The sequence below is a fragment of the Felis catus genome, chromosome D1 (genome assembly GCF_018350175.1).
Source record: "Felis catus isolate Fca126 chromosome D1, F.catus_Fca126_mat1.0, whole genome shotgun sequence".
NCBI classification, from domain to species: domain Eukaryota; kingdom Metazoa; phylum Chordata; class Mammalia; order Carnivora; family Felidae; genus Felis; species Felis catus.
In genome coordinates, this window is record NC_058377.1 from 78586024 (window position 1) to 78598922 (window position 12899).

At 36.6% G+C, this 12899-nt stretch overlaps 1 pseudogene; it reads right to left on the reverse strand.

Annotated features, from left to right (window-relative positions):
• Positions 1–2344: 2344 nt before the first annotated feature.
• Positions 2345–12899, reverse strand: part of LOC101100331 — a 33157-nt pseudogene continuing 22602 nt past the window's right edge.

Below are 12899 nucleotides of genomic sequence, written 5' to 3' on the forward strand. Positions count from 1 at the left end.
GAGAGCTCTTAAATTATTTCAGTTATTCTTTGTGGATTTTATGGGATACGTCTGAGAAGATTTTTATTTATTTATGTATTTATTTACTTTATTATTTTTTGTTTGTTTGTTTTTAGTGACAACATGAAATTAAGAACATATGATTGTATCTGGTCATCAACTTTCATCATCAGACTGAATGCCAAATGAATTCTAGCTGTCTCCTAAATTAAAACTTGTAGTCAAAAGACAGAGTTATGCTACATTAGAGAAAATTAAAAAAAAATAATTGGTCTCAGTATCTGAAGGCAAGGCCATGGTTTGTGGAAGGAAATGGATCTCTAGAGAACCCTTAGGACAGTAGAGTAAGGAGTTTGGATCATTAACCATTTGTAGTTAATAGAATATGGTTACAGTCACTGTATTTCAGTGCTGTCTGCAGTGACCAAGTCATGTTGGAATTAACAGAATATAGATTATGTGGTGGCTAATATTGATGTTGCTTGGAGAGGAGGATTGGGCTGCATTTATATGATCACAATATAGTTAGTTTAGTTCTCTGCACTATTCTGTGTCTTGCCAACTAAATTCACGTGTGTGAGTCCAAACTGCATAGGAGACTTGTGTATGTGAGAAAGAAGTGTGTACACATACTAAGATACTGAAAAATCGGTGATGGGGTGTCCTAGAAAGTGCTCAGTCTTTAGTCAGAGATCTGGTGTCTCATCACTGCCATTAGTTAAGTGTGAGATCTGTGCTGAGTAAAGCATTCTTCGAGCTTTACTTCCCTGATTGATAAAATGAAAGCAATAAATTCTAACTACATAGCTGCTATGAGAATTAGATGTGATGCAATTCATCAGAGTGCTTTGTAAGAGGTAAAAATTCTACATAAGGTTGACACTTGAACGCAGGTTTGAACAGCCAGGTCCACTTATACACCGATTTTTTTCGACAAATACAGTATAGTACTATAAATATATTTTTATCTTCCTTTAATTTTCTTTTTTTAAAGTTTATTTATTTATTTTTGAAAGAGGAAGAGTAAGGGAGGAGAGGCAGAGTGAAAGAGGAAGAGAGAGGATCCCAAGTAGGCTCCCCACTGTCAGTGCAGAGTCCAGTGTGGGACTCGAACTCAAAAACTGTGAGAGCATGACCTGAGCTAAAATCAAGTCTTAACTGACTGAGCCACGTAGGCGCCCCATCTTCCTTATGATTTTCTTAATAACATTTTATTTTCTCTAACTTATTTTATTGTAAGAATACAGTATATAATACATATATAAAATATATGTTAATCAACTGTTTATGTTATCATTAAGGCTTCTGGTCAATAGTAGGCTATTAGCAGTTAAGTTTTGGGGGAGTCAAAAGTTATATGTGGATTTTTGACTGCATAGGGGTGTTGGTGCTCCTAAGCCCTGTGTTGTTCGAGGGTCACTGCACAGTTGTAACTTATTATAATTATTTTTATTCATATTACTTTTATTCTATATGTGCTCTAAATCTCAGCTAGAATCAATAAATAACTGGTAATAGTCATAGGTATAAAAGTATATATTGTATCACTGATCTCATACTGATTTTTCCTTCAGGAGGAAAAAAAGACCTCCCCCCCCAAAAAAAGTAAAACACAAATAATCGAGGGAAGAAAATTAAAAATTAGTTTGAAGATTGGAGACCAGTTTTATGTAGCAGAAGATATTGAAAAATAGCAAGAAATAACATCACCCTATTTGTAAAAACTTGGTTTTCATTATTCAGATGTGTGTGTGATCACCATGCCCACTGAAGAGAAATAATGTTTTACAGACTTTTATGAATTAAAGGGAATATTCTAGAGAGTGAACTGGGCTAAGGGTTTGAAGAACCAAATTCTTGGCTTATTTTCTGGGTTAATTTGAATAATAATCTCACAGTGCCCAAATCTCTCATAACACAAATGAGAAAATCAGCCGTGCTAAGTGATCTCAAAAAGTTGTTCAGACTTCAAAATTCCAGACCGGACACCAAGTCGCTGCTTCTAAACTAATGCAGGCTTCATATCAATGATACATTTATTATTCCATTTTATTAGTAAGATGGCATCATACATTTCTATAGCTCAAAGTGTACTTTGATCTCCATACTTTTGATTCATGAAAAACTCCCTGAGTTGTCTTCAATTTCTTTTATCAATGTTTTATAATTTTCAGATTACAGCTCTTTCACCTCCTTGGTTAAGTTTATTCTAGGTATTTTATTCTTTTTGGTGCAATTTTAAACAGGATTGTGTTTTTATTTTTTCCGTGTCACAATAATTTTTTTATGGAAACAGGCTGGTGTGGGGACAAGGGGACAAACAAGTGCCTTTAGGTCCAGTGGCTCAGGTGAACTAGTGAGGCCTCTTCACATCGATGCCATAATCCGCTGACTGCAGGGGTCAAGTCCTCCATGGTTAGCGTGCTGCTTGCGGTCCTTGCTGTTGCTTCCAGAGCTGCTGGAAGCTGTGCCCTTCATTTTTCAGTGCTGTAAGGCATCACTGGCAATATCTGAGATGGATTTCTGGGCAGCTGCAGCTAGGGAGATGAGCTGAATTATGCCTGGGTCCAAGGTCTCAGAGCCAGCGCCATGCAGGTAGTAACTAGGCACCGCATCTGGGATCATAGGCGTGTAATCCTCTAGCTGCATCAAGAAATCGATCACAGGCTTCTGGACATCACTGCCTTCACCTCTCCATTGGTCCTGCTCCACAGCACGTAAACCCCAGTAGACCCAGCCCCCTCGACCTCGGTGCCTGGCAGACAGTGGAGGCGCCCAGTACCACCCCAGTCACGTGCCCACTGCCACAGCTCCAGCCCCAGGTCCCCCCCCCCTCCTCCCCCCCGCCGCCGGCCCTGTGCAGCTGGCCTTGTTTTCCCCAGTGGTGCTCATGGGGCAAGACTAGGAGTACTGCTGAGGCCCAGGCGGCAGAGCTCAGCACAGACGTGTGATTGTTGTCTTAATTTCTCTTTCTGCTACTTTCTTGTTGAGAGTTTGTTGTTGTTGTTGTTGTTGTTTTAAATCATGAATGGATCTGACATTTTGTCAAATGCTTTTTCTATATCTATTGAGATAGTTACATGGTTTTTATCTTTTTTTTGTTGTTAATGTGATGTATCACATTGATTTATTCGCAACTATTGGACCACTCTTGCATCGCTGGAATAAATTTTACTTACCTGTTAGAATGGCTAGTATCAAAATGACAAGAAATAATAAATGTTGGCAAGGTTGTGGAGAAAGGGGAACACACTCATGGTTGGTGGGAATGTAAATTGGTGCAGCCACTACAGAAAACAGTACGGATCTTTCTCAAAAATTGGAAATAAAACTACCATATCATCCAGCAATTCTACTTCTGGGTATTTATCCAAAGAAAAATAAAATACTAACTTGAAAAGATATATGGAACCCCATGTTTATTGCAACATTACTTATAATAGCCAATGTATGAAGTAACCTAAGTGGCCACTGATGGATGAATGGTATACATAAACAATGGAATATTATTCAGCCATAAAAAAGGATGAAATCTTGCCATTTACTACAACACGGATGGACCTCAAAGGAATTATGCTAAGTGAAGTCAGACAAAAAAAGACAAATACCATATAGTCTCTCTTACATGTGGAATCTAAAGATAAATTAAACAAAAAAAGCAAGGTCAAAGTCACACAGAACAGGTTGATAGTTGCCAGTGTTAGAGCATAGGAGAAATGGGTGATCTGTTTTTGTTCGTTTGTATTTCGGAAATAAATTAAAAACCAAGCCAAACAATGTTAGTTGGCATAGTGTAGGTATAACATCGGAATGAGAATCAGAAACTTGCTGAATTTTGGAATAAGGTAAAATAAAGGATCTTGCATACACTTAATAAATTACCAAGCTAAGGTTCAAATTCAGGTCTGTCTATAAAAGTCAAAACCTTTGTCATTATTCTAATCTCTTTTTCATCAAGAAGAAAATGTTGAAGCAAAGGGTCATGAGGATCAAAGTTAAGGCACTCTGTTTAAGCAAGTAGCCAAGGATAATAATCAAGAGTAATCTACCATTTAGATTAAAGACAGTAAATCTAGAAAATGGATCCATAGTCCAGGAAACATGCAGCCAATGTTTTCGGGACAGATATTTGGGTACAAGAAATTATAAATGCAGATTATAGAACTTGATTCTGAAGACAGCTTCTATCCCATCCAAAGGAAGATATTTCAGTGAGCATTTTTTTTACTGAATAAATTTAAGATTGCCAATAGATGGTATATTGATACATAGATACATAGATATATAAATATAGAAATAGGATATATGTAGCTTAAAAGATTAGAATTTAGATAGTGGGTGGTAAAAGTGAAGAACAGAAATGAAGACATAACCTAAGAAAATGAAGCTCCTACTTAATGAAAATTTAATGGGTTCTGGAGACAGATGGACTGGGTTCACATCCAGTCTATATTATTACCTATGTAATCATAGGCAAGTTTTATAACCTCTGGAGCCTCTTTGTACTTTTCTATAAAACAGAGACCATGAAATTTACCATGTGTGGTTGTTGTGAATATTAGAAAGAATATATCCAAAATGCCTAGCTGTGCCTCCATAAAGTAGTTACCCAATGGATGGCAATAGAACTTGTCTTTATTATTAATACTGTCAGCTTCACATAAAGTTGCATGTCCTTGAGAAGCAGACGGGGGCGGGGGGGCAGAATGATAGATTCTGATGGCTAAATAACACATTCCTATGCACCAGAGAACTGAAAAGATAAGGGAGAAGAAAATGGATGTATCAGAATAGGCAGGTTCCATTTCAAAGCACTCAAGGAATCAGCAGTTAAAAACTTAAAAAAAAAAAAAAGGTCTTATCCATTTGTGTTGAAAAAAGAGACTAAGTTGGAAAGTGACATTTGTAACATTAAAGGACCTGCTCAGTTCAACTTTTCTATTTTTACTATTTAGAGTCTGGAACACAGAGAAAAAAGGGTCTTTGAAATTTAGTTCCATGTTTCCAATTAGTAAATGGCTTCTTAATTATTATGATTCTGATTTAGGAAGACGAAAATAATGGTTCATAGATATTTTTATCCTTTCTAATAATAAAGAATAACTGGTAAGTTTGTAGTTAAAATAAACCATAGATGGATAAATGAAAAGCTGAGAATGTAAATAATCTAAAGAAAATTACATTGTTTGCTAAAAAGATCATTTTGGCATAAAAATCTGAGTCTAAGCCATATCTGATGGTAAGTATTTTGAAAGAGAAATAAAAAAGACAAAGCATAAGAATTATGTGATGTGTCAGCCAATGGCTGCCTGATAACTTTAAAAAATGGAGTCAAAGATGAGATTTCTCTACTAATAAAGAGAAAAACAGGAGTTTTGCAGGTTAAAAAAATAAGGTAAACAACTTATATATCTATTTGTTCTAAGTGCACTTATAAAAGACAATAAAATAGGTAGACAGAATATAATAAAATGTTGATATTATGCTCTCAATTTAGTAGAAAATAGCCTATATATAGCCTCCCTAATATCATGACACATGTGACTTATGTATACGTGGCAGTCTTCCCTTAATGTTATGGCTATGTGTGTATAGACACCATTTCAGAATTCAACTCAGAAATCTCATTATGCTCTATTTAATTGGGTGTGTTTTTAAGTAAGTTGAAATCCATAATAGGAGACATAATACATTTCTACCTTATAACAGATTTATCCCATCTTGAATAATAATTGCCTATTCCACAAGAGTAACCATTTGAGCACCTTAATATGGATGACTGGTAAAGAATAAAGAACACCAGGAAGTCAAATATCCTCAAATGAGAATGAATATATATAACATAAATGGTATAGAGTTGTGACAGCCTGTGAAGGATTAAAGATTTTGCTTGAACAGATGTGACCTGGAATTTATTGTAATTACTGTGGGTCTATGGTTAATTCCAGAGAAAGCAAATAGGAAATAAGAGTAAAAGATTTTATTTTCTCAATTAGGCAAGGATCAAGCTGAGGGAGATCAATGAAATCATGATCAGTAACACCTAGCTTATCATTACTGAAAAAATAAAAGTCACTTGGAAAAAGACTAGGAGAGCAGAAGGTAGGCAAAGAATCTTGCTGGAAATTTATGGACAAATTGCTTGAGCCAGATACGTCATGAGTCATAGGCTCACTATTTCACTGTTTGTAGACACATCAAAACATAGAATGCCTTAGCCTACAGTTACACTAAACCTAATTTGAATAGTGGAGAATCTCCAGAGTTGAAACTTTTTAAATTATTTAATTGCGTATACTTTTTTACTAGGATTATTATTACTGAATAAATATGCTTTTGAAAAATGTGTTTAATTTTTCTTTCTGAATATGCTTAAAGGGAAGCTATTTCTGTAAACCACAATGCATACTGCCCCCAATCCACCACCTGATAATTAACCTGAATTTACTCATCCTAATTTGCAGAAATGTGGAAAAAAGTAACTTCCTTTTTATAAATCTGTAGGTTATGATAAAATTAATGATAACACAATCAACTAGTCATTCATTAACTCTAATTTTAATTTAATGAAGCAAATCTAATCTGAGTCTTTTTTTGCATTTTACCCTTTATCAATAATAATCTGAAACTATGGAATGCCATTAGAGAATGCATTAGTAAGTTGAGATCTGTGCCCTCTCTTCCAAATAGTCAACAAGATCCACAAAGTCTATGTTTTGCTTTTGATCTTAAAAAAATGAAATTCAAACTAAAGTTTCAATTTAATGAGGTTAATAGATTCAGAAAAAGCAAAAGTACAAAGAAATAGAACAGGATAAATTAGTTCAGACACTGAGATTAATGATTTTCTTTCATAGCTAAATTATAAAAACTATTTATGAAATTATAAATAAAGATGCTTTTCTTTTGGTTATACAGGAAAATAAAATATATTAATCTAATTTTGATATTTAAGTAAAGTTAAAATTTAGAGTTTTCCAACTATAGTATTTTGATCTTTTATTAAACTTAGATTTAAAATTCAAAGAAATGCATTCTCATTTTATAACATTATCCTCCACTTTGTACTTAAATATCTATCATTAATAGGTTATATTGGGTAAATATAATGCACTAATGAATAAATCAAGCTGTGTGGGATCAAATTAAGTTGTTTTAGAAAATAAGCTGTTATGTGTTTGAATTCTGGTTTTTGACACTTAATGTCGTTTTGACTTTGAAAAGTTACTTTAAAAGTCCCTGATCCATGGGGCACCTGGGTGGCTCAGTCGGATGGGCGGCCGACTTTGGTTCAGGTCATGATCTCGCTGTCTGTGAGTTCGAGCCCCGCGTCGGGCTCTGTGCTGACTGTGCAGAGCCTGGAGCCTGTTTCAGATTCTGTGTCTCCCTCACTCTCTGACCCTCCCCTGTTCATGCTCTGTCTCTCTCTATCTCAAAAATAAATAAACGTTTAAAAAAAATTTTAAAAGTCCCTGATCCTAATTTTTTTCATATCTAAAATGAAGTTATTAGAAGTAAGTTTATTGTGAATACTAGATATGCTCTATTTGCAATATTTACCATTGAATATGGCTCATGGTGGGAACCAGTCTTTAAAGTGTTGGGGCACCTGGGTGGCTCAGTTGGTTGAGAGCCTGACTCTTGGTTTAAGCTCAGGTCATGATCTCACAGTTTCCTGAGTTTGAGCCCCCGCGTTAGGCTCTGCACTGACAATGCTGCGCCTACTTGGCATCCTTTCTCTCTCCCTCTCTCTGCCCCTCCCCCACTCGCTCTGTCTCTCTCAAAATAAGTAAACAAAAAAAATTAAAAAATAAAAATAAAATGAATATTACTCCTCTTTCTCCCTCCCCTTTTGCTTCTTCTGATTCCCCCTTCATCTTCTTTTTTGTATCATTATTATCACCAATTGTTTTAGCATGAATTTCATTTAAACAAATGAAAACACCATCATTCCCATGTTTGAACTACATCATTTTACATCTGGGTAGACTAAAGGGCTAAATGTGATGAATGAGCTGTACTGATTCCAGATCAGAGCCTCTAGTGACCTTATTACTTTAGGGTAGAGTATAGAAAATGCTTTCGGAAAGAAAGATGATCAAGTTGATATAGCCAAAATAATCTTTTGTTCAACTTGTCAATCAATTTCATAGCCACAAATGATATTTAATAATGAAGACTCTATTCACCATGGATTCTTTATGGTCTCTAGTTCAAGCTCTTGCTATTATTGAAAGTTTTATTCCTTACATTTATTTTTAAAATTTGACTTCATATTTGGATATTATACAGTGATGTTCACAAATGAGAATAAAGTACATGAAGACTTAGGGTCTTTGGGGAAAACATTATCAACTTAAGTATATGGTCCATGGTGATAGAGGTCAATCTGAACAGATAAGTCATTTGTTCCATCCAATGTTAATTTGGGCTGTATGCCTGAAGACAAGGTGTTGCCTAATGGAAATCATCAATTCTGATTTAATTCTGGATCTCATTCTAAATTATATTGTGAGCTTTCAGGTGGCATTTAACTTCTAGGACTAATGAACTTCCTCTGTGAAATCTTTAAGATACTTTTTTTTAATTCTAAGGTAGCTACAAGGATTTTAACCTGGGAAATAATGATTTTTGGAGAACTAATAACTGTGAAACGAAGAATTACAGTCTTTGCTTTTCAGGTTATAAAGGGGTCACTTCTGAAGCTGGGCCAATGAATTAGCAAGTATCTATATCACTACTCTATTTGATATCTATGACTATATCCCCTCCCTCCCCCCACATTATGCATCTGTGTGTTCAATTTGAGTTTTGTTACACAAATGTAACTTTAGTTATCAGAACATAAAACAATGTGGTAGACTAAGCCAATAATGAAAGGCCAAATTTTCTGCAGCATTGTCCCATTTTTTGATTACCTTGATTGCAGGGTTTTCAGCCGAAAAGTGGCAAGATCTAAGTTATATTGTGAACTGATCACTATTTTCATTGTGTCAATGCAGAGAAACTAGTTAGGAGGCTACTATAATAATATAGGCAAGAGATGGTTGTAACTTGGACTTATATGATACTTTTGGAAATAATTATCAGCGGTAAGATTGTGGATAATTTTGAAGAGATAGCAAACCAAATATTTTCGGAGTATGAGAGGAAGAAAGTCACCAAGGATGATTCTTCAAAGTTTTGTTTCTGTTTTCTGAGCAACTTCATAATAAGGAAAACTGTGGAGGGGAGTAGTAGTTAATGGTGAGTGGGGGCAGAAATACTATTAGTCATGTCTTGCACATTGGATTCTCCAGATGCATACAGGTACAAAAAGCTTATTAGACATGAACAGGTATATATATATATATTTTTTTACATTTTTTAATGTTTATTTATTTTTGAGAAACAGAGAGAAAGAGCATGAGTGGGGGAGGGGCAGAGAAAGAGGGAGACACAGAATCTGAAGCAGTCTCCAAGCTCTAAGCTGTCAGCACAGAGCCCAACACAGGGCTTAAACCCACGAACCATGTGATCATGACCTGAGCCGAACTCGGACGCTCAACCAACTGAGCCACCCAGGTGCCCCAGAGATGAAATTGTGTAAACGGAAAGTGGACCAATAAGGCTGATGAGAGAAAAAAGTTTAATTGCAATGCAGGGCTGTCAACACCATGACTAATTTGATGGAGTCCTCTGCAATGAGCATTGCCTATCAGTGTGTATTACAGAAGCTGAAGTGGCTGGGCTTATCTATCCTGACCCTCTGTCACTGGATGTGGCTTCCCCCAAACAAGGTAGCTGTCTGCAGGTGAGGCAGACTTTAAAGATCTGGACTTTGGAGGCTGTCTGCTGACCTCACAAACTGCAGCTGGGCAGCCAACCTGGCTTGGAAAGATCTGGCATTTTTTATTGACTTTTCCATATTCATTAAGAGAGCTGCTGCTCAAGGATGCAAATGGACCTTTCTTTCTGAGGAGAACCATACAAAATAGACATTAATTGGACAAATTACAGCTGGTCTCAGGGCTAAAAATGATGCTTACTGTCTCCCTCTTTCACTATCGATTTCTAATTTCTCAACACTCTGAGCTACTATCTCTGTGGCCTTAGTATCTTGCATGGCGAAGTTACCTAGACCCTGCTTTCAAAGGAGTCTGAGCCCGGATCCTCTGCTCTTCTCAGAAAATGGCTGTTGTTATATATTTATAGTTATAATTGGTCAAAGTGTAGTAAGAAGCATCCAAATGGAACAACCAAGTTTAACATGCATTTTTTTCTGTGTCTCGTGTAACAGCAGCGCTACATTCTCATTATTGTCGGGGTCCATTACCATTGCTTAGGGAGTAATTCCTCTTCTTGTGTAGATGTCCTGGAAACAAAAGGCACCCTATATGCTCAGGAATCATCTGATTTAATTTAATTAATTAATTAATTAATTAATTAATTTTAAGTTTATTTATTTTGAGAGAGAGAGAGAGAGAGAGAGAGAGAGAGAACACAAGCTGAGGAGGGGCAGAGAGAGAGGAGAGAGAGAATCTCAAGCATGGTCTGCATTGTCAATATAGTCAGAGGCAGGACTTGAACTCACAAACCATGACATCTTGACCTGAGCTGATATCAAGAGTTGGATGCTTAACTAACTGAGCCACCTGGACACCCCTGAATTTTGTAATTATGGTTACATAAGATACTTTATGTATCCTATGTGAAAGTAATTTCCTTCTAAAGATCAGGATTTCTGATCCTACAGGGTCCAGAGTTGTGGAAACAGAAAGCATCAAATCCCTCTTAGGTCATCAGAAATGATAATGAGACCATTCAGCTTCCTCACTTGGTTTCTAAATGCGAGTGTATTTTTTCTAGTGGGTAACATTTTTTTTTTGTATTGAATATATAGTCAGAGTCCTGAAGGATAGTATCTTATCCTTCAGAGTATCACCCTAAAGGGGAAAATCAGCTGTGGTTTCAGCAGGCTGTCCCAACAATCTATCAGGTGATGAATGCAATATGAAAAATGGATCTCCCAATCATAATCCCACACCCACACCTTCTTTGCTGAAAGTGAGTGCCCTAGTCTCCTGCGATGTGATGTGGGATCCCATTCCAGTGCATCAAGTAGTGGGTAAGCCTTCAGAAATTGGAGGTCAAAGTCCAGGGGATAGAAAAAACAAATCCATTACCCAGAATAAGTGTGTGTGTGTGTGTGTGTGTGTGTGTGTGTGTGGTGTTTTTTGTTTTTTTTGTTTTTTGTAATTCTGTTCTTTCCAAGGAAGGGCTCTAGAGAAATCAACTTTCCACTTGGTCTAGTCAAGAAATGATATCACATGGAGGCACCTGGGTGGCTCAGTCGGCTAAGTGTCTGACTTCGGCTCAGGTCATAATCTCACGGCTCATGGGTTCGAGCCCCACCTCGGGCTCTGTGCTGACAGCTCAGAACCTGGAGCCTGCTTCAGATTCTGTGTCTCCCTCTCTCTCTGCCCCTCCTCCGCTCACACTCTATCTCTCTCTCAAAGTTAAAAATATTTAAAAAAAAGAAAAGGAAAAAAAAAGGTATGCTATCATATGAAGACTTCACAAGGCTCTCTGTTGCTGGCATTTCAGACATTAGGCAATAATGATGATTAGATTAGTCTTGGGAAGTAGAGTCCCTGATATTGGGCTTATGTGTAGCCTCCATTCCTATAACTAGGTCTTTTTAGTTCATATGTGCGCATCAAGGCAGAACGATGTTGGCTAAAGACAGACGGTAACTGACATCAACTGGCTGAGATAATTTGTCTACTTTGTTGTTCGGTGTTCTTTGTACTTGGATGCTCTCTAGTGGATATTAACATGTTACAGACAGATGTCCAAACATAGACACTGATTAGTTAAAGATTTATGCCGGAAAACATAGGATGGCTAATAAAAATAATTGAATCTTTATGTTATAATGTACAATTATTGGAAGAACACTGAACTAAGAGTCACAAACACAAGGTCTCATCTTGAATATGACATTAGTAGGACCTAGACCTTGACCAATTGTAACTGCATTTATGAAAATAGGAATATTACTTGCTCTGAATGCCTCAATGTGTTATTGTGGTAAATAGTAAATTCTGGTGAAATTTAAGTACTGTTTAATATGGAATAAGAATAGTTATAAGCAGAAGTCCAGCCAATGAGGTTTTTAGAACTCTTATTCATAAGAATATAGAGAGTGATTCTTCCTTGTGGAAACTTGATTTCATTCCATCTCTCCTATAAGTCTACCTTTGTCTAACTGTTTCTCTAGAGTAATAGTCTCTAATAGTTGTGACCGCATAAAGGCCTTTCAAGTTATAGCACAGGGTGGTTTTACTAAATTGTTTTACCTCAACACTTAGTGGTTTTACCTCGGTACTTAGAGGTCACTTGTTTTGTGTGTTTCTTTATCACCTATTCTCTGATACTAAAGTGAAGGGCACACATTTTAGTTTTTGTGGTTGTTGTTATATCAGTATTTCACTTCTAGCTATAGTGTAAATTCTCTGAATTGGATAGTGTAAATTATCAAGCTACCTCCTCCAGACCTGCAAAAATATGGCTAAACAGTATGAAATTTTATTTCTTCTTTATGTAACCACCCAGAAGTGACTGGTTGAGGGCCAAGGGAGAAGTTCTGCCATATTTTTCATCCAATGACACCTAAACTTCCTCTGGTCATCACCATTTTCTAGTCACTCTAAAGGAACAGAAAGTACAGAACAATGGTTTGGGCTTTATTTATTTTTTTTAATTTTTTTTCAATGTTTATTTATTTTTGGGACAGAGAGAGACAGAGCATGAACGGGTGAGGGGCAGAGAGAGAGGGAGACACAGAATCGGAAACAGGCTCCAGGCTCTGAGCCATCAGCCCAGAGCCCGACGCGGGGCTCGAACTCACGGACCGC